The following is a 19,303-nucleotide window of genomic DNA, read 5'->3' on the forward strand; positions in this document are numbered from 1 at the left end:
TTACTGTTATTATTTTTATGTAAGAGCTTTGATATATAATTAGTATATAGACTATGTCTATGGGCAGTGACTGGCAGTTATGCAGAACTACAGATGTTAAGAAGTACAGAAATTTAAATACTAGAAAACTACATATGTACATGTACAGGGGTGCCATATTGTCAACAAAATGCCAGTAGAGCGATTATAGTTCTAAAATGATGTATGTGAGGATATTTAGAATACACTTACACTAAACTAAAACCTCTGCATTTACTAATTTCTGGAGTTAAGTTTTTCACTGACAAGACTTTATCATTACCCACAGGCTGTGGGATACTGGTAAATACAGGATCATTGGAGTTAAAGACACATTTGAAAATGAAATGTAGTCTCCTACATTTCAGCATTTTTTATATCTTCACAGACTTCTTGGCCAATCTATAGCACTATGGATTTTCATTTTTTTGCAAGAGCAGAGGAAAACCTGTGGGAAAGTCTCACCATCAGAGCTGGAAGTGTCACTAAGGGGTCACTGCTGAATTTATCCCACTATTACTGTTTTCCCTCTCAGAATTGAGTTATATATTTGATCTATTGTGCTGGAAATCCAAGAGTAGAAGTATTCCAGTGAAACACTTTAGCCTCAGGTATATGGTTCTTAGCATTTTGCTTTTCTGTTTCAAAAAGTAAGAGATCAGTTCCAGTGATTTAATTTCAATATGTGAGTAATTCTTACAGATCAGCAATTGCAGTCTACAAAAAGTAAGCAAGAAAAATGGAGCTGCAACTTCAAGCGCTGCAATATGTGATTAAGAGACAAATTCGTATTTGTGTAAAATGAAGTACATACAGGTACTAGTCATGGGGAGCACTAGATTAAAAGATGTGACTCAGGTCACAGAATCATTTATGCATAGGTAGATATGTTCTATAGAAGAAAGTATTTCTTTGTTTTCCAGATACTGAAATGGAGCAGACATTCTCTCCAGTGCACAGGGGTGGTCTCTGAGGAAGGAAATAGGCCACACCCTGAATTTATTTTCAGAGGTCTTCAATGGGACTTGTTCAGTTACTTTTTGTTAGAACTGAACAAATCAAGGAGAGATAAGTTCATTCAGCCTTTCCTTTTATTTTCAGAAAACAAACATGGTTTGACTCACAATTATTTACAGCATGATGACATTCATTTGTACTTGGAGATGCGTGTATCTATACAGTTAAAATTTTCCTTTTCCTTTGTGCATTTATTTTTTTCTCTCATCATAGTCAATTTTCCTTTCTCTTAACATAATGCCATTTTCAAGTTTTCAGGCTGCTGCTGCTTGTCTCTAGTTGCCCTTCATCTACTTCCCACTGCTGAGTTGCTGGTCCCAAGGGCAGAACTGCCACAAACAAATGTCAAGGGACAATGACTTTGAACTGTAAGTACAGTTTCTGTATTAAAATTAAATACAGAGATCTTAGTCCTGTTTCTATTCAAGTCAGTGGCAAAACGCCCAGTGCCTTCACTTATAACTGGATCAGACTTTGACCAGAGTCACAGAATACATGGTATTCTATATTAAATTTAGGGGGTTTGTTGTCTACTGCCATGCAGAATTTTTCTTCACAAAAGCTTGGACACTGATTGAAAGAGGAAAAGCAAAAATAATTGAATTTTGCAGCAGTGTCCTTCCTTATTTAAATTTCATAATTCATAATTATAATGCTAAAAATATTTTAGTTGAATATATGTTACAGAGACATTCCTAATCATTGAGACAAAAGAACAGAACTTCTTCTGAAAAGGACTTCCTCAGAAAGGAAGAGAAAAGCAACTTTACTGAGGCAAAAAAGACAGAGCAAAGAGATTGGCAGCACATTTGGGATACAGGGCAGTCTTCTCATCATGTCATTTCTCTCTCTTTAGTAGAATTCCTCCTTTGTTTTTTAGTACTCTTTTTGAGGACAGGGCAGGAGGAAGTTTTTGCATGGTTTATTATATAGGCTGTTGTGTTATGGTAAGTGTATGTTCTATTTCATTTGACCAGTATTTGGAGATGTACCATAATTTGTTATTTTTGCATCTGATTAGGAAAGTTGATCATCTAAGATCAAGTCTTTCTTTGCAGGATACGTATCTAGAATATCCAGTTTACATTAACATGGTTTGGTTATAAAACCTTAAAATTTATACGTTTCAAAACCACCTGCTTAGTAAGATTGACAGGACAGCAAAAGACAATAAAATAACAAAAAACATGACTTAGGTCATTTGAGAAATGGTCTCTGGGAAATCAGTTGTTGTAAGCAGTACTTGGTCCTTAAATAATGTGAAAATAAAACTGAAAACAAGGAGCAGTTAATACTACCAACTGAGTAGCTAAATGCAGTTAGATGATAAATAATTAAAAATACCAAATAATTTATTTCAACCATAGTATATTTGAAAAGTGCTGGCACTTGATGGAAAAGGAATAGCACTGAAAAAATCAGTCATCTTGGAAATCCGTTGTTCATTATCTGTCAATCAGAATAAAGGTTATTTTCTTGAAAAGCTTTAATATAAGAGATATATTCGCAGGTTTAATCTGTGTTAAGGTTTCAGTTATCATTCATCATTCTTTTAAAATATGGATCAAAACACTAGTAGTTTTTCTTAAAAATACTGGCAACAAAACACTGAATAGTTTGACATTTAACCCTTCTGTATATCTTCAGTGTGTGAATGGTACTTGGCTTTTTATTGAATCAAAGCACTGGATCAATCTGGTAATGGCGGCAAAGATGAATGACTAAGATATCTGCAACTGTGAAGTAACAAATTGCATCTCCCAAAGTTATAAGGTCAAACAGAACCAGAGGAGTAATAACCAGTGTTCCCAGGAGCAGCAGGATCAAGTGTGATGGGAAGGCATCAATAATGAATTGGGCACTAGAAAAAAAAAGGGCTGATAATATTTTTTCTAATCACCTTCTTTTCTTTGTCACTGCAGAATAAAAACATTATTACTCTTTGTTTTAAATGTGAAATTTCACTGAGCAGGGAAGCAGTAGAATGCTTTAGGAGCTCTCTTCCCTTCAGTTTGTCCTATTTTCCCTTAAACAAACTAATTTTATTATTGTTGAAGACTCCAGGTTTGTTTTATCATTATGTAATTCTTTTATCAACTCCAGATAAATAAGGAATAAATTTCTGACATGATACAGAAATCTCACGTCTTCCTGCTGACAGCTGACAAATAAGTATAGACTTTTAACATAAAATTTTGCCAAATAACCATCTGAATTATCATCCAAAATTGGGATTAATTCTTTCTGATAATAAAAAGTAGTAAAGAACCACAAAGAACTAAAAGAAATTTAATCCACCCTCTCAAAAAAGGAGCATAAATAACCATTCATTATTCCAGACCATGAAGACTAATAACTATACTTATGCAGACTAGAATCACGGAGTTGTTTAGATTTAAAATGACCCTTAAGGTCTTCGAGTCCAACTGCTAGGCTAGCACTGCCAAACCACCATTAAACCACGATTAGCACATACACATGGCTTTCTTCAGAGCTCTCATGTCTGACCCTGTAAACTTTGCAACCTCGTACATCTTTTTACAGCATTCTTCAGTAGAGAGCAGAGCAGACCTCTGGATGCAGTAAAAACATAAGCAGTCAATAATATCAGATGAATATTGAAAGAACAGGAACTAGTTTAAGTCTTGAATTATAAATTCTGATCTGGTTTGACCTTCTGCTTTCAGAGTAAAGCTGGGCTATTGAGGTTGTATTGTTATTGCTATGGCTGTTGCTGTGACCCAACATTCACCAGTAGGATGATAATTGGATGTTTAATAGAAATGAAGAACTCTAACATTCAATGGTTGATTTGGCTCAGAGACCATGTTTGTCTCATTTTGCTTCTCAAATGTATGCTCCATTAATGTATCCAAAGTGTCTCCTTAAAAAGAAATGGGGTGGGTGGGAGGAACTGAACTGAAATCCTACAGTAACGATGTTATAAAATTAGAAGAAATGGTAGGATTAAGTCCTATGTCCTGTCTGATGATTTTAGATGATGCTTATCACATACAGTTTGTTATAGTTCTTACTTAAACAAAGCTATTAGATAACAAGCAACGGAATTACAGAATTGCAACAGCGTGTGAAAATGGAAAATGTTGTTTATCTACTTGGATTAGAACAGTTTGTTCTTTTCTTAGAAATTTTATGTAATATTTACTACGTTTTCAATTTAACACAGACCTGTCAAGCACTTATACGTAACATATAAAAACCACAATATGAAACACCATACTAAAAATGTTAGCAAAAAACTGGTTTAGTGCCTTCCAGGAAAGATCACCTGACCAATCTTTTTAGTTACTTCACTCAGGAAATAGGCTAAGAAAATAAATGGGCTTCAGATTAGTCCTCAACAGCTGACAGTCACAAGTTCAGACAGTCTAAAGGGAGAGTGAATCATATTGCAGTGTGCTTTCTGACAAAACTACTTGATTTTAAGACATACAAATTTAAGAACTGTACTCAAAAGCCCTGTATTTAATCACAGACATTACTATATGACTGCTTAGAAAGGTAAATGTACCTTAAGAACCAATGTTCCAAATTATTAGCTCCAAACCAGAATGTTGATCACACTGTGAACAGAAATTGAGATTGGTAAATAATGTTAGTTAAACAGAAATTACAGAAAACGACCAGTTATGCAAAGATCTATAAATCCCTGAGATTCTTCATAGCTCATGTATCAAAATAAATAAACTTTGTCACTTTTTTTGTCTGTTGCTCCAAACAAATCCGTAGGTGCCATGAATTGGATTGTCATTTCTTATTTCCATCACTTATCATATCTTAACTGTAAATTATTCCCTGCATTTTTGAAGCCTCCAACATAGGAGAAATTTCTTTTCATCATCTTTCTATTCTGCTACAGATTTTGAAGGCTTCCATTAGATCATGTCAAAATAGCTTTATTTCCTAGGTGAATTTATGCAGCAGGCAGAAAACTATACAAATTCTGATATAAAATAAAGACACTAAACTAACCCTTTAGGATTCTTCAAGCAACATAAAAAAGTGGCAAGTGTCATGCTTCTGTTTGATCACCATAAATGTGAAAATCTTATTTTTGTATTTAGTAAAAAAACTCCAAACATTCCATGCAGAAATAAGAAAAAAAAATCACGTTGGAAATTCTTTGCTACTAATCCATCAAGTGTCTACTGTACATGTGAATTCTACTGAGCAAGAATCCTCACATAAACAAAATGATGGGAAGAAAGGAGTAAATTTTTAATGCAAAACTGTTTGTCTGGATTGTATCTTACCATCATCTTCCAGCAGTCCTGGAAGACTGGGAACGTTCCACTGGACTGGAGGCTGGCTGATGTTGTGACCACCTACAAGAAGGATCGCAGGGAGGATCCAGGGAACTACAGGCCTGTCAGTCTGACCTCAGTGCCAGGGAAAGTCATGAAACGGATGATCTTGAGTGCTATCATGAAGCACATGTAAGAGAACCGGGTGATCAGGCCCAGTCAACACAGGTTCACGAAAGGCAGCTCTTGTCAAACTAACCTGATGATCTTCTATGACAAAGTGACTCGACTACTGGATGAAAGAAAGACTGTGGATGTGGTCTTCTTGGACTTCAGTAAAGCCTTTGACACAGTTTCTCACAGCATTCTGCTTCAGAAATTTTCAGCCTCTGGCCTGGACAGGCGCACACTCTCCTGGGTGGAAACCTGGTTGGATGGCCGGGCCCAGAGAGTGGTGGTAAATGGTGTGAAATCCAGCTGGAGGCCAGTGACAAGTGGGGCTCCCCAGGACTCAGTGCTGGGTCCAGCCCTGTTCAATGTCTTTATCAATGACCTGGATGAAGGCATTGAGTGCACCCTTAGCAAGTTTGCGAACAACACTAAGCTGGGTGGAAGTGTGGATCTGCTGGAGGGTAGGGAGGTTCTGCAAAGGGATCTGAACAGGCTGGACAGCTGGGCTGAGTCCAATGGCATGAGGTTTAACAAGGCCAAATGCCGGGTCCTGCACTTGGGGCACAACAACCCTGTGCAGTGCTACAGACTAGGAGAAGTCTGGCTGAAAGCTGCCTGGAGGAGAGGGACCTGGGGATGTTGGTTGACAGCCGACTGAACATGAGCCAGCAGTGTGCCCAGGTGCCCAAGAAGGCCAATGGCATCTTGGCTTGTATCAGAAACGGTGTGACCAGCAGGTCCAGGGAGGTTATTCTCCCTCTGTATTCTGCACTGGTGAGACCGCTCCTTGAATCCTGTGTTCAGGTCTGCGCCCCTCACCACAAAAAGGATGTTGAGGCTCTGGAGCGTGTCCAGAGAAAAGCAACAAAGCTGGTGAAGGGACTGAAGAACAGGCCTTATGAGGAACGGCTGAGAGACCTGGGGTTGTTTAGCCTGGAGAAGAGGAGGCTGAGGGGAGACCTCATTGCTCTCTACAACTACCTGAAAGGAGGTTGTAGAGAGGAGGGTGCTGGCCTCTTCTCCCAAGTGACAGGGGACAGGACAAGAGGGAATGGCCTCAAGCTCCACCAGGGAAGATTTAGGCTGGACATCAGGAAAAAATTTTTCACAGATAGGGTCATTGGGCACTGGAATAGGCTGCCCAGGGAGGTGGTTGAGTCACCTTCCCTGGAGGTGTTTAAGGGATGGGTGGACGAGGTGCTGAGGGACATGGTTTAGTGTTTGATAGGAATGGTTTGACTCGATGATCCGGTGGGTCTCTTCCAACCTGGTGATTCTATGATTCTATGATTCTATCTAGAGCTGTAGTGTATGATATCTCTCATTATTGAGGTCAGTTTGCTGGTAATGTTGTTGACATATTAGAATATATTGTCTGTGACCTATAGCTGTGCCTGTCCAAGTCCTTGGCTGTATCCTTGCCAATGTAAATTATGCCAAGGGATAATCTTGTATTTTTTTGCTTCAGCATTAATTTAAAAGAAATGGAAAAAAGCAAAACAAGTTACTTGTGGGAATGATGGCTTCTGAGATCAGACAGAAACATCTCACCTGCATATATGACATTCTCATCTGAGCAGGTGTGTATGTCATATGATTTATTTTTGTGGATGTGAGAGATGAACATTAATAAACTATGTGCTTCTCTTTGTATCATTACCCTTGCTTGGATGCTATTCTCTGAACTGTTACCTCTTGTGCCAATATGCTTTCCCTCTGGGATGAATTGTTTCATTTTGGTGAATGCAGTATAATGCTGATCACCACATGAAAGCCTGGAATGTTGTCTTTAGAGACGTCTTGATTGTGACAAAATTTTTTCAAGGAGTATAATAAACTGACAAGGTAAATGATTAATCCTTACACCCTTTTTCTTGCTCAGTACAGTATTCTGGTGATTTCTGACTCTTCTACACAGTCAGTTTTGACACAATATGATCGAAGTACTTCCTTTTCAGTTGACGTGTAATTTTTTTCTCCCAAACTAGTAATTTGGCATTCATTTGTGCCTTGCATTTAGACCTCAGAACAATACCTGCAAAGGCTGTACTAATGCTGAATAGGTGTAACCCACAACTTTTGCAACACTTTGACTGACTGAATATCTTTCTGTAATCTGCATAACACAGAACCTTCCCCACATAGCTCTCTCAGCTAGTGCCGTTATGGGAATGTTGAAAATGTTTGCATTAGCTAACTGAATTGCTAGCTCATCAGATGACTCATCATAGGGTTTAATAATGGTCTTGCTTTATTCTTATGTCTCATAGGTCTAGTCAGCATTAGTTACGTGAATCATACATTTTTTCACTTTCACTTACCATATATACTGTCTAAATGGTTTCCTGTTTTACAGGTTTAATACTTTACTTCTTTTACTTTTCTCCCTGAACTAGACCTAAATGTGAGTAGCTGGGATATTTCATGGACGATGTGTTTCAAGACTGACAGTGGAACCAGCTTTAATCTTATATCTCCTATATTTTATGCACCTCTGTGCATAAAAATATCACTTTTTATTATATTTATTAGATTGTATATCTTATAAGATTCATCAGGAATTAGAACAAAGATGAGTACAAATTACTTTTCAAGCTAATTACTAAACAAGACCAAGACAAAACAACTGTAATTTTTTGTTCACATTTAACCAACACCGATTTATTTCCATTCCCATTGTCAATATACAGATATAGTCTGGAGAACAAATAAGCAACTTTCTAGTCTAGGAAAATATTCATGGTCAGTGGAAATAGTTATATACATTATTTAATAAACAAGTGTGACATTTAGGCTTAACCTGGTGACTTTTCTTCTCCCTGTTTCTTTCTGTAACCCCTGTTGCTGATCTTGTTGTCATATGGGAGACTGCTTCCATGGAAACACCCTCTGCACTCCATGGTGGCTACTTTTGATTTAATGTAGTTTTCATAAAACAATTTTTTCTTCATTTTTTATGATGAATCTGTCATGGTTTTGGATATTCCTCTACTATGTACGTTCTCCCCCTCTTGTTCACAAATACTGGGTTTCTTACACATTTATATGTCAATTTGTGATTTGTGAATTTGCTATCAGTTCAGGTCACAGAAACAAAGTCTGCTTGATCTTATGCAGTACACACTGTGAAACTCATAAAGGTCTGTTTAAAGTACTTATAGATTCACCACTGCATGGATCTACAGCAAGTTACTTGCATTTGCACTTACCTTAAATACAGCATTTGAAAGACAGGAAAGAAAACAGTGGTTACTTAGACTAGAAAAGACGAAGAAAAAAAAATAGATAAAAAGGTACTTTTCGAGCTCCAAACTACTGAGGGACTCAATGGTTTACCAGAGGGATCTGTGATTCACTGCAGGCTCTGATTTTGCTTAAATCTGGAGAAAAAAATAAAATGGGTCGCATCAGAGGAGCATCCAGGCTCAGGATAATATAAATGTGTTTTTTCACTCCTGGTTTATCCTTTTCTCAGTGAAGTTGAATAGAGAAGGTAGGTGAAAACCCAAGGAATAGAAATGGATGCAGGTTACACTATGACTAAGAGAGTGATTACCAGAATGCTGATGTACATTTTTTTCATAACCAGGAGCCTAGAAATGGACAATGTTTTCTGCTAATGTCTCATATGTCTATACTTGTAGTATTTAATTCAAAATGTATAGGCTCCTCTGTTCAATAAAGAAAATGCTTCCAAACAGCAGAAGAAATCTTAAACACCATGTGCCTGTGAGTATGATATATTGGGTCCCAGCAATCAATCAAATTGTCATCCTTTTTGTTACATGGTACCAGAAATCATGGTAATCTGGTGATAGCATTTGTCAATATAAATTATGTGGTTGGTGAGTTATATCACATTAAACAGCATGTGGGATTTGGGGGATAACAAGCAAGGCTTTTGTGTCAACAAGGATTTCTGAAATGATTAGGTTTTAATGACAACTCTAGGTCATGAAAACAAACAAACAAACAAAAACAAAAACAAAAAACCCAATTTTTTTTAAAAGCCATCATGGTATTCACAGACTACAAAAACAGTAATACCAATATTGAGTTCCATAATTATTTTTCTTCAAGTATACCATACAGATGTTGTGTACACATATAAAATAAGGAGAAATATCATAGAATCATGGAATCATGGAATGGTTTGGATTGAAAGGAACCTTTAAATATCATCTACTTCAGCCCCGCTGCCACATATTGAAACGTTTATTCAAGTTGTGAAGCAAAAGAGTCAGAAGTTGGAAAATGCCAGAACAAAATTTACTCACACAAACAGCTTTACTTGCATGTGAAAAAGCTGGCAGTTACTAATTAACATTCAGCAGTGGCTGAGCATTCCCATTTAGCTAATCTAACAATACTGAAGACTGAATTATTCTTTCAAAACTGTTGATTGGCATGGGTAGAGTGATCTTAAAGGTGAGTAAGTCACGAGGAAGTACTTTCCTACAAATTCATGACCCATTTCTTAGACTTTTATTATATGCAGTGGGGACTTCATAGGGATTTATCACATATGTATTAAATGCCCGAGCAATCTTTACCCATGTAACCAGCCCATCTCACACCATTTCCACTGGAGATTTCACGTAAAATGTAGCAGCTTATCCTCTCACAGACTCTCTGTTTCTCTGGTGTGTAGGTAACAGTACTTTTCTGACCTGCTGAATCTTTTTGGTTTTTGGAGTTTTAGTAACTGCCTATAAGTAAGTGAAGGCGAAGTGTTAGGATTGGTCACTGGAAGTGGAGTATTGAATGTAAGAATGTAGGATTTGAAGGGGGAATGTACTTATTACAGACTGCTTATCATGGCAGAGTATTACCTGACTTCTGTGGCTACATGTTCTGCAGTGGTCATACTGAACTTATTCACCGCAATTTGTCTACATTATGCTCATGCTCTTTACTGGCTTTTCTGGATGAGCACACAAAGGAAACAGGATCATTTACATCCCACCCAACTACTCTAGCCCTATGATGCTTGTGAAAGGAGAGCTGCTAACAGTGAAAAAGTGATTTACCTTTTACTAAGTATATGTAAGAGGGAGATTCAAGCACTCTGAAACACATAAGTGACATAGATTCAGATACATTCACTGCAGCTTGTGAATGAGAGAAAAACTTTAGATTCCAGCATTTCTGAACTTTAAAAGTCTTTCTTTGGGGCAGGACTAAGGTATAGAATAGATTACTGGACAATCTTGCTCTTCTTTGTCTACTTAGTGATACAAAAGCTGTAATTAATAGTACATATAGTAATAGGAGACATTTAACATTGAACAGTTGACCAATCTTAAAATCAACAGAATAAGTATGAGCTAAATTCTCTGATCTGACCTGAATCCTTACAGTAGCATAAGGATAGTGAATAATGGAGCAGTGAAGACCCTAGCTGCAAGGAAGCCAGCAGGAGAGGTTCTGACACTACTGCCACTTGAGCATTCTGCATAGCAGACTTGGAGCTGCATGTACCCTGCTGCATCTGCACACAGGCAGCAAATAGTGCCCTAGGAACTGTTGCTTGTCAAGCCCTGGCCAAGTCCAAAGCAGGTCTAATCTACTTTGGTCTTGGGGTATAAATGGAACTGGTCTCACAAGGCAGAAAGTCTTGACAGAATCCTTGACAGCTCCTTGCTTTGTGCTTTAATACAAACACAGTTGTCTCTTGACTTTAAAACAAACTGACAAGAGATTACTTGCTTAAAGTGCCACACATTTCTGCCAGCAGTAGTGGTGTGTGCCTAGTCAAGTGCTTTTCTTCTGGCTATTCCTCTTTGCTGCAAATCTACAGGGGAAGTAATTAAAAAAAACCTGTCAACATGAATGATGTTTAAGGCCCATGCTAATAGTTCACCACTCGTCCCATCTGCTTAAGAAAACCATCCCTCCCGTAAACTAAATTTTAATTTTAAGAAGATCCCTTGTTCAGTCACACCACCGTCATTTTTAATTATGTTACTGAGACTGTGTTGGGCTTTCCTTGTCCTTGTGGGCTGGCATTCCATTTCCTCACCAGTGCTAACTCTCTTAGATTCTTCATTAGGAGGACAGAGCATCAAGACAGTATACATGAAGCAAACCTGCTAACTTTTTTTTAACGTAAGGTGGGTTTTTTTTTCTAAAAATAGACTCATCCCCTTCCCTCTTTTCGCAGTTGTCACGCAGAAACACTTTTAGCACCTGTTGGTATTCAGAAGCTATAAATAGGGATACCTGGGGAACAAAGCAGGGAAAGAAGGTTTCTTTTCTCTCCTTTGAAATAAACAGGAATAAAAAGCATACTAGAATGAAGAGAGTGAAGAAAGTAATGATGAATATGTATGTGTAAATTTTCTTCTGAATAAAGATAACAAGCAATCAGAGATATGTTGATATTGTACTTAAAAGAAAAAAATGTCATTCATACCAAACCTCAGGACTCTCAACAGATATTTGGATCTTACCAAGCATATTGCATGGATATTACTGGGGAAAAAAAATGCACAAGCTAAGAAATTACAGTTCTCCTGCCTCAGTTTCAACATTCTGTGTGGATTAGACAGTTGTACATGGACAGTTTATTGGCGCTAGACTTTTGCTGATTAAATATTCAACAGTAGTATTCACACAGTTAGCTCTCTCCTATTCCAGTCCAAAGAATACTCTCCAGCATGATGAAAATCTGCTCTCCAATAAAGTCTGCTTCATGGGAAGGCATCTTGTAAGTATGATTGATGATCCCTATGTGTAACAGGATATCTCCATTGGAGTGCTATGAGAAATGCACCAGAGTACAATCAAAAGTATCTGGGTTTAAGGGATTTGCAGGGAAAATGAGAGAATTAAGATCTCAAATTCAACTGTTCCTTTAAAATTATCATACAGTTGGACAATTCATGCTTGGTTATTGTGCTTTCCCAGATTTTATGTTGTGTCACTTTGTCAACAACTACAAAAATACAGAGATTCGTAGAGTGATAGTTAACATCTTCACAAAAGAGATGACACTAGCTTCGCACATCAACCACTGCACACTTAGTGTCTTGGTCAGCAGCATCTGTCCAATAGGCAGCTACAGCTGTGAAAGAAGGAGGTTGCTGAGAAGCCACTTGCTATTGACCTGTCTTCCCTCATGCAGTACTTTTTATGAATTAGTTAGTAGGGAAAGTTACGGGCTGGAGGTTGCACATAAATTTGTAAACTCTGAACTTCTTTCTCCCTCTTCATTATCATTCTTTTTGTCCACTGTTTGAAGTAAAAGGAAATAGTCATCTTGATCAGTTTTCTAAATGCTTCCCTATAGATGCCTAGTCTGAAGAAAAGCTCTTTATTGGACCTTGGTTTGGGTCCTCAAAAATAATTTAATTTAGTTTCAAGGATTCTTAAACTGAGACAAAACACTAAAGAAAGGTGCAATTGAAAGACTGAAAAGCATTATAGTTCTAAGATGAGACTCCAGACTGTTAAACAGTCCTTTGTGCAGGGAATAACTTTATCCAGGAGAAAAAGGAAGTGAATCACCAGGGGTTCACCAGTAGTATACATATTTTCAAATGAAGAGCCATAAGAAATATGTGGTCACAGCTACCTTATGCTACTTTTTATAAGAGCATAAATGATTATATTATCTTAAACATCTACCTCATTAAAACTTGGTTGTGATATTTTCTTTATATTTTGCATTGTGTTTCAGGAAATACATCGTGACTATGGTTATAAATATGAAATAAATATTTCAAGATATATCATGGAATATTATGATTTTTAATAAAACTTGAACCTTATTTATGCAAGGGAAGTATGCTTTCATATTGGGGAGTGTGTATTCCTCTAGAAGTTTTTAATAAGATATTACTAAAACCATACAGATCACATTTCAAAAAAATAGTACTTTATATAAAAGTGAAAATAAGATCTTATTACCATAGATAATTCTCCAGCAGTGCAGACAGTTAAAGCAACGAGCTGAGAAGACCACACCAGCCAAGATTTAAAAAAAACTAAATTTATTAACTAGCGGCACAAGGGCTCAAATCTTTACCCTTGTAGTTTAAGGTCATACATAACCATGCACTTACTGTCTGTCTACTATTCTGGCATTTTCTGGGTTGGACTCCCACTCTTGCTTGTGCATTCAGAGCTGATGTTCTCTTTACCTTACACTGTGGTATGTGCAGGAAGGGAAACATGAACCACTGGGACCAATAGGCAGAGTTATGAAATTTTGGTGCAGGAAATAACCCCCAAGTCATTCCAAGATTCTGATTCATCAGATACTGTGTCAGGATGAAGCCCTGCTTGCTCTTCATCTTAGTTTGGAGAAGCACTGTATAGTCCTGGGCTTCTTAGTCTGGCAGAAGTTTTCCAAATGAGACCTCCTTTCCTGCCTGACCCCATGATGAGGTCAATAAAAACCCTCTCCTCATGGGCTATGCTTTGTTCAAAGCCCATGGGTTAACAGAAGAGCAACAAACAGCTAGATTTTTTTTCTCACATTCTTTGACATCAAACACAAAGTATTTTCCCTACAGTTTGGAGAGCCTAATGTCCATAGACTTCCCAGTATGGGAAGGTCATGGAGGAAGTTACATCTGTGTTGGAAGGATTATTTTTTTTGTTGTGGTTACTGATTAAGACAGTCCAACAGTTTGAAAGTTGCACGGCTAGGCAGCAGGTAGATATTCTGTATAAAAACTGAGAAACAACATGGAAGTACCAGAGCAGAAGATGATCTAGGACATTATAAAGATTACTGGAATGTGACAGAAGAGCAATTGTGGTGGTAAACCATGCATTGAAGAGGATGTGCTACTTTGGAAACAGAGAAACAGAAGTTAAAGCAGTAGGTTAACACATATATTTATAGATGGGCTATTAAGTGTTAGGAATGAAAGCACAGTAAAAATGAGCTGGCTAAAATAAAAACACTAATTTTTGGTTTTTGAGGAGGCCTAGTAAAAACATTTCTACTGGAATAATACTAGGAGTCTGGTACAAATTTCTGTATCAAATTTGGAAATTAATAGAAATTTCTCTAAACATCTGGAAAAATAAATATTAACATCAGTTGATTTGTAAGAAGTGGACTGGAGAGTAAGTTCTGCTGACAACAGTACAGCCTAGACACTCCTCAGATGATAGGATTTGGGTTTTATTTTTCTTTTCTTATATTAAATAGTAGATGAACTGAAAAATTGTGACATTAGTTCATACAGGGTGGTATAAGAGACAAGAAGGTGGGAGAAGACTGGGTCACAGAAAATAGTTATGAGTTGATTCAGTTTAAACTGAAGATAATTTTATGTGAGTAAGATCAATCTAAAGGTAAAGACAACTCAATAAACATGTGGGAAAAGTACCGTATTTCAAAAAAAGTGAACTCAGAAGTACTTAAGGAAATAACTAATAAAGTCAGCTGTTTTGGGGAGCTAGACATGGAAAGATTTGAATTTCTTTAAACCAGAAATGCTAAAAATTTCAATAAAATGTGTGCTACCATTGCGAAAGAGCTCTTGACTAGATGCATGAATAATCTTAATATGATATTAGCAGCTAGCCAAGACTGGGCTAAAGAATGTATTAACACTGTTTCACACATTTTGCCTGAGCTAGAAGCTGAACTCAAACAAAAGCCCTTCTCAAAATGGTAGTATCTACAGCACACAATACAAGACCATTTGGTGTTATCTCTAGAGGTGTTTAAAAACTCTTGCAGATATCAAATGCTACGAAGTTACAGTAGACCTCACTGGTAGTGATCTAAGGCTAACAAAGTTAGCTTATGGCTAGAGGAGGTCATCAGATTTTGGAGCAGATTAGATGCTTAGAATCCATTTGTGTAACTAGCTGCTTTTAAATTTAAAAGGTGGCATACACAAGTCATAAAAATTGACAGTCAGGGAAAAATATAAGAGAAATGTGGAGTCGGTACAATATAATTTTACAATAAAATATATAATTTTACTGAATCATAATTCAGAGAAATTATTGTTATACAATCTTGTGAGCAAAGATTATAGAATCAGAACATCTAATTTCTGTTTTTCATATTTTTGAGAACTGATTCTCTGACTTCTGGCATAATTTATCCCATTGTTTCACTTTATTTTTTCTTTCTGGATGATATGCTATGATCCCTCATATAGCATGGTGGAAACTTTAACCAGAAGCAACTAATAAAATAATAGAATGACAAGAAGTAAACCACTGTGATTTGACAAAAAAGAGATTTTTAACTTAAGAAAACAAAGAGTTTCCCATTGTGTGTTTTCAGAATATGTAAAACATTGCATTTGGAAAGGTTCATACCCAGTAAAAATAATGAAGGGGTTTGGATTTTGTAAGAGGATGAAGTGTTCAGATTTAGACAAGTAGAATGAAATAATGAAACTTGGCAGTATGGCTTTAGCTTTTCCTCCTTTAACAACACTAGCACCAAAGCTCTGCAATGAATTCTAGTATCCATGCTCATAAAATGTGGATGAAGTGAAGAAAGAAAATAGACAAAAGAATAAGTAAGTTCCTTATAGTCTGGAGAAGCTGTTTGTAAGGAGTCTAAAAGCTGTTTTCCTTAGTAAACAGCTTATTAAGATGTAACTTTCCAGTCTATACATATGTTTCTGTGACTAATCAACACATTAAGGATGTGTCTGCCAATTCCACCTTTCTGGTTTTAGTTTTAATGATTTTTAAAATTATTTCATGCACCAGGCTGAGTTTGATCTTCTCCTACTCAGATAGCAAATTATGCAGCCACGACAGAGTATTCTTACTTGATATAATTTTTCTATCTTTCTTCCTACAGTAGAAAAACACAAAATAACATACAGTAACTAAAATGTGAAATTCAAGTTACAAATATTAGAAATTTAAAATAGTTTTGGCTTCAATTTTTTCATAATGAAAGTAACTATCCATTGGAAATCTTAACAAAAGATATAAGGAGCACTGCATTACTACTGAATAACTTTATAACAGGGACACTATGCAATAAACAGAAATCTGGGGACTTCAAGCAGGAGCCTCTGTGTCCATTGTGATACACAGAGTTATGTAAAATTATTGCAGTAATCCTTTATGTCTTGATTCTGCATATGTGGACCGTGACAACAGCCACAACAGAACCCTATGAACCCCTCTGGGAAGATGAGCCATTTTACAATGTTGTTTTCTGGGATCTTTCACCAAAGAAAAGCGGAGCTGTCAAGGCGTATTTCTATCCATTCTTTCATGCAAGGGTTTGTGGGTATGTTGTCAGTAGTTGTTGCCTTTCACCCCTATTCTGGGGCAAGACTCCTTTTCTTACACAAGAGAAACAATTTCCTCTACGAAAAAGGTCCTTTTAAATACTTGAAATAGAACCACAAGGACCCACTGGTGTGCAAATGTGGAAGTAATATAGGAAAGATAGTGCTAAGAAAGAAGGGTAGGGGTGAGAACTCCAGGCTGGGTAAGGACTCCAAAGAGAGAGTGTGGAGGAAAAAAAGATAGTAACAAAAGATTGCAGAAGTCCTTTAAGTTGCTAGGCACAAGGAGCAATTCAAATGTCTGCTAATTATTTAAGATAGTTTTCAGATAGAATCTGAAAACTGTCAGTGCTTAAAATCAGTAGGGTTCTAATTGCCAGTTTGAAAAATCTATATAGTAAATGAACTTCTAAATGCTTGAAGATTTTATTTTATTTTTTTTTTCTTTTCTCTTTCTCAGGCTTTTAAAAATAACTATTCAAAAATAGCATTAATGGATCTGGCTCATAAATACAATCTTTTCTGTTGTAACTATAACCAGCTGCTTGACTAAAATTGATACTGATTTATTGATTTACCAGATCAGAGGAAGGGCAATAATAACTTGTCCACTTCCTCCTTAGAATTATCTCCAAGTTTACAGTCAGATCTTACAGAGATTTTCACTACATTAACTAAACATTATGGTCCTGGTAAGAAATTCATTTGAGTGTGCTAGACATTTTTCAGTTATTACGGTTGGATCAGGCTGAGCTGGACTTTGCAGAGATACAATTTGGCATCTGTCCATACCACAAGCCACAGTATGTTGTATTCTTTGAAAGCGTTCTAAATGTTTCTTGAGCACAGGAATATCTAAATCCACAGAATTTAGCTAAGAAAGAACACTCTTGGAATTGCTTTGTGGATGGAATTACTAGAGATATTTTTCATATAAAATGTTCTTTGTAGATTCCACAATCAGAATGTATGAAGGCCCTCCGTGTATGAGAATATGAGTACTTTCCCAGTATTTCAACACTCAGTCATTAAATTGCTTAGCTGCAGCTAGACACATTTTTATCATGTGTTGGAAAACAAAATTCCAAAAAGAAAGGATACAGCCAATCAGTCACCTGATAAAATGCTTATGTATTTCTTATTAGGTGTTGATGTGACATGTTGGGATGTGTAAGACATGCTGTCATAGAATTCAGATATACATTTCCCTAATATGACCAGACACACACTTGCTACCTGATGACAGAAATATGCATATATGCATTTTGATCTCATTATAAATGTGTCGTTCCCAAATAAGTAATGGGAAAAAGCTGTAGAACTTTCAGGGGGGCAGAAAAAAAAAAATAAAAAGGCAAGTATCCTGGCTCCCAGAGCAATTAATTTATTTGCTCCCTAAATTCCTTGTGGACCATAAAGGTAGTCTAAGGAAAAAAGATATTATGTTGGCTGAGACAGGGAATTGTTGCAAAATAGAGTCGTTTCAGAAGCACCACATTTGGGTAGTCTTCTATTCAGAATGATCCATGAACATCCATTTTGTGTTGAACAATATTAGACATAATTGCTATGCTTGTTGAGCTGAATGTATACAACTGACGCAACTTGATGTAAGTGTCTAGTGAATATAACTTCTTTCCAGCATCTAACAATGACAGTACTGGCACACAAACGAGTCCTAGCTAGAGACAGAAAAGAGAAGAAGAGAGACAGAAGACAAATACGACATAAATCCTTTCTGAAGTATTTTGCACATAACAAGCAACATCTTGGCTAGATACCATACCAAATGGTGGTAGACACTGTGTGTATTTCTTCTTAATTCATATTCACTTCTCAAATCAGTTTAAAACTTTTCAGTTTATCCTCAAATATAATCCAAATCAGGACTCTAGCAAATATTGATATCACAGTTATGACTCTTACAGAGGTGAGGATACCTTGACTTAGATTTTTTTCTCAATTTGTGGCTCTCATCGGCACAACTGTAGCATCTTCACTGACAATTTTCTGATACTTTGACAGAAACAGGTTTCAAGAATACTTCCTGCAAAAGCAGCAAACAGTTGCTTAAAAACTATCACTGGATGTGCACTACTAGTATGCCACAATCTTGACAGATTTTCATTAGTCCCTTTGATTTGTGTGCTGATATAACCATAAATGATCATTCTATAAATCTGACCAATAGAAGAAATCATTTTCTGTGCACAAACTCAGCATACTTATTTGTTGGTATCGTACACTAAAGGTGCAGTTCTTCCTTTCACGAGAATCGGTTCAACTGTTGGATCCATGTGAAATAACACTGATTATTTTTTATAAACAGCCAGTTTTTCAGGAAACACTTGAAAGAACTCACTGACAATGTTTCTTAGTTACTCATCACTGATGACAGATGCCAAGGAAAATGATATACCAATAAGAATCAGTCTTTCTAAGAAGAATCTGTGGAAAATGTTCACCTCACATTTATGCCAGTGTTCATGTGCATACCACTGTCATCGGAGCAGACTTGACAGTATATGAAAATGAGGTAATAGAATGTGTCTCTTCAGAGGTGATCTAAGTTAACTTCCATTCCATTCTCATGCACAC

This window comes from Phaenicophaeus curvirostris, chromosome 6, assembly GCF_032191515.1.
Source record: "Phaenicophaeus curvirostris isolate KB17595 chromosome 6, BPBGC_Pcur_1.0, whole genome shotgun sequence".
NCBI classification, from domain to species: Eukaryota; Metazoa; Chordata; class Aves; order Cuculiformes; family Cuculidae; genus Phaenicophaeus; species Phaenicophaeus curvirostris.